The 4,485-nt window shown below is 38.8% G+C and overlaps 1 pseudogene across 1 annotated transcript; it reads left to right on the forward strand.

Moving 5' to 3' along the window:
* The first annotated feature begins 3,059 nt into the window (after positions 1-3,059).
* LOC306641124 (nuclear protein AMMECR1-like) lies at positions 3,060-3,690 on the forward strand (annotated as a pseudogene). Its single transcript has one exon. The product of its transcript is annotated as a nuclear protein AMMECR1-like (transcript).
* The last annotated feature ends 795 nt before the right edge of the window (positions 3,691-4,485 follow it).

Below are 4,485 nucleotides of genomic sequence, written 5' to 3' on the forward strand. Positions count from 1 at the left end.
ATCATCAACGAAACCTCCAAGAACTATGGGATATTAAGAAAAGACCAAATTTAAGAATTATCAGGATTCAGGAAGTCACAGAGATACAAACCAAAGGAATGAACAACCTATTCAATGAAATAATATCAAGAAATTTCCCAAACCTGAAAGGGAAAATCAACTACAAGAGTCTTACAGAACACCAAATACACAAAATTACAACAGATCCATACCAAGGCACATTATAATGAAAATGCCTAACATATAAGATAAAGATAGGATTTTGAAGGTTGTAAGAGAAAAGCATCAGATTACATATAGGGGGAAACCACTACAAATATCAGCAGATTTCTCAGCCCAGATCCTAAAAGCTAGAAGGGCCTGGAACAACATATTTCAAGCTCTGAAAGAACATGGTTACCAACCAAGAATCCTATACCCAGCAAAACTAACCTTCAGATTTGAAGATGAAATAGAATCCTTCCATGATAAACAAAAGTTAAAAGAATTTACAAATAGAAAGTCTGTGCTACAGAATGTTCTCACAAAATATTCCATGAGGAGGAAATGAAAAACAACAATGTAGGTATGCAAAGGAGGGAACTACCCTAATGAAAAGTCAATCAAAGGAGAAACCAAGTCAAGTTAAAAACCAAAAATAAGCCAAAATGACTGGGAATACAAATCATATCTCAATAATAACCCTGAATGTTAATGATCTAAACTAATCAATCAAAAGACATAGACTGGCAGATTGGATTAAAAAGAAAGACCCAACAATATGCTGCCTGCAAGAGACTCATCTCATAGAAAAAGACATCCACAGACTAAAGGTGAAAGGATGGGAAAAAACCTACCACGCACATGGACTCAGTAAAAAAGTGGGGGTTTCCATCCTTATGTCAGATAAAGAGAACTTCAAGCCAAAGTTAGTCGGAAGGGATAAAGAAGAACATTTCATACTGCTTAATGGAACCATAAATCAGGAAGACATAATGATTGTAAATATTTATGCTGCAAACAAGGGTGCATCTATGTACATCAAACAAATCCTTCTCAATTTCAGGAATCAAATAGACCACAACACAATAATTCTGTGTGACATTAACACACCACTGTCACCACTGGATGGATCTTCCAAGCAAAAACTAAACAAAGAAACCATAGAACTCCATAACACAATCAATAACTTATACTTAACAGACATATATAGAATATTCCATCCATCAATGAGTGAATACACTTTTTTGCAGCAGCGCATGAATCCTCTAAAATAGACCATATGTTATGCCACAAAGCTGCCCTTGGTAAATAAAAAAAAAAAAAAAAATAGAGATACTGCCTTGTATTCTATCAGATCATAGTGGAATGAAATTAGAAATCAAAGATAAAATAAAAAACAGAAACTGCTCCAACACCTGGAGACTAAATAATATGCTATTGAATGAAGCATGGATAACAGAAATCAGGGAAGAGATTAAAAAAAATTCTTAGAGGAAAGGAGAATGACGATACAACATATCAAAATATCTGGGACACTATGAAAGCAGTACTAAGAGGAAAATTCATTGCCGGAGCACATTCAAGAAAAGAATAAAAAGTCAACAACGAAGTGACCTAACATTACATCTCAAAGTCCTAGAAAAAGAAGACCAGAACAACACCAAAAATAGTAATAGACAAGAAATAATTAAATCTTGAGCTGAAATCAATAAAATTGAAACAATTCAAAAAATTGACCAAAGGTTGGTTCTCTGAAAAAGTAAATAAAATAGAAAAACCCTTAGCTACACTAACAAAGAGAAGGAGAGAGAAAAATCAAATTACTAAAATTCGTGATGAAAAAGGAAATATCACGACACACACCACTGAAATACATAACATAATTAGAAGCTACTTTGAAAATCTATACTCCAACAAAATAGAAAATCTTGAAGACATCCACAAATTTCTAGAGGCATATGATCCTCTCAAACAGAATCAGGAAGACATACACAATTTAAACAGATCAATTTCAAGCAACGAAAAAGAAGGCATCAAAAGCCTACTAAACAAGAAAAGCCCAGGACCAGGTGGATTCTCAGCTGAGTTCTACAAGACCTTCAAAGAAGAACTTATACCAATACTCCTCAAACTATTACAGGAAATAGAAAAGGAGGGAATCCTTCCAAATTCATTCTATGCAGCTATTATCACTCTGATACCAAAACCAGACAAAGATGCATCAAGGAAAGAAAACTTTAGACCCATATCTCTGATGAACATAGATGCAAAAATCCTGAACGAAATTCTGTCAAATCGCATACAAAAACATATTAAGAAGATGTGCACCATGATCAAGTGAGGTTCATCCTGGGAATGTAAGATTGGTTCAACATCCAGAAATCAAAAAATGTAATTCATCACATCCGTAGACTTAAGGTTAAGAATCATATGGGTATTTCAATAGATGCAGAGAAATCATTTGACAAAATACAATGCCCCTTCATGCTCAAAACACTAGAAAAAATAGGGATAGTAGGGACATACCTCAACATTGTAAAGGCTATTTATGCTAAGCCCAGGGTCAACATCATTCTTAATGGAGAAAAACTGAAAGCATTCCCCCTAAAAACTGGAACAAGGCAGGGATGCCCTCTTTCACCACTTCTATTCAACATCATACTTGAAATACTAGCCAGATCAATTAGACAGACCAAAGAAATTAAAGGGATACAAATAGGAAAAGAAGAACTCAAGCTGTCACTATATGCTGATGACATAATTCTATCTTTAGAGGATCCAAAAAACTCCACCAGAAAACTCATAAATGAATTCAGCAAAAATAATAGGATATGAAATCAACACACAGGACTAGCAGGTGCTGGTTTGCAGCTGGCCGAGCTGGGAGGTCTAAGCCAAGGAGGCAGCGGCAGCAGCTGGCCCCTCTCTCCCTGCAGAGCTGAGGCGGGCAGGGGATCTCCCTGTCGCCACATCTGAGCTGCGGAGTAGGGACCCTACTTTCTACCCCTGCCGCTGCCACCACTTCCTCGCCCTCCTCATTGTCCGCTGCCTGGTCCTCATTGCCGGGCTCCCGGAAGATGGTGGTGTCAGCGGAGATGTGCTGCTTTTGCTTCCATGTGCTGCACTGTCACCTGTATGGATACCAGCAGCCCCGGAGCCCAGTTCACCAACGAGCCCTACCCACTGTTTGTAACATAGAAGATTGGTCGGGACAAAAGGTTGCGTGGATGCAGAGATGCTTTTTCTGCCGGGAATTTGCATTCAGGACCCAGGGAGTACACACTTGCCAGTGCCCTTAAAGATAGCCGTTTTCCCCCAGTGACAAGGGATGAGCCACCACGGCTTCTCTGCTCAGTGTCTCTGCTCACTAACTTTGAAGATGTCTGATTATTTGGACTTGGAGGTGGGTGTACATGGCATTAGAATAGAATTCATCAATGAAAAAGGATCAAAACCCAGCGCCACCTACCAGCCGGAGGTTGCAAAGGAGCAAGGGTGGGACCATATTCAGACCATAGACTCCGTACTGAGGAAAGCAGGGTACAAAGCTCCGATTACTAACGCATTCAAGAAAACCATAAAACTGACCAGGTACCGTAGTGAAAAGATGACCTTGAGTTACACTGAATACCTTGCTCATCGCCAGCTCATCATCACTTCCAAAATGGCATTGGGCATCCCCTGCCACCATACGACCTTTATTCCTGACACTGAGCTGCACAACCAGACACTGGGCTTCTCTGCAGACTTCTTGGTCTAGCTCTCTTCTACACCTACACCTACTCCTACACCTTCTTGGTCTAGCCATCTCTTTTACTGTACCATTTTATGATGATAGTTTCTGTTGCCATGGTGAAGCTTCCACATCGTCAATTAAGATCATCATGGTAACGGATAGGAAAGTGGCATTTGTTAAGAAGATCCCGTTTTATTATTTTAGATCATTGATTTGTTTGCAGCATATATGACTTTTGGGGTTTTCTTTTCTTACAATATTAGATAGAACTTTGCTTTGCTTTCTCAATCAGGTTTCTGTTCTTCCTGTGTTCCTTCTGCCTTTTCTTTTCCTTCCTTCCCTCCTTCCTTCCTTCCTTCCTTCCTTCCTTCCTTCCTTCCTTCCTTCCTTCCTTCCTTCCTTCCTTCCTTCCTTCCTTCCTTCCTTCCTTCCTTCCTCCTTCCTTCCTTCCTTCCTTCCTTCCTTCCTTCCTTCCTTCCTTCCTTCCTTCCTTCCTTCCTTCCTTCCTTCCTTCCTTCTTTCAGCTGTGGATGGAAGAAATTGTGCAGTTTGTAAGGGTTTTATTTAGACTTGTCTTTAATTTTCCTCAATAAGATAGCTAATTCTGATAGCTGAGTTTGGCAGTAATTCATGTCAAATTCAGATATTCATATATTACTGTTGGATTTGCCTAAATCTCACTTTGCTATGAGAGCTTAGAATTTGAGTCTTCAATAGAATATGTTTTTCCCATGGTTAAAATAGATAAACTTTAATTCTAATAGTGA

The sequence above is a fragment of the Sciurus vulgaris genome (genome assembly GCF_902686455.1).
Source record: "Sciurus vulgaris genome assembly, chromosome: 12".
NCBI classification, from domain to species: domain Eukaryota; kingdom Metazoa; phylum Chordata; class Mammalia; order Rodentia; family Sciuridae; genus Sciurus; species Sciurus vulgaris.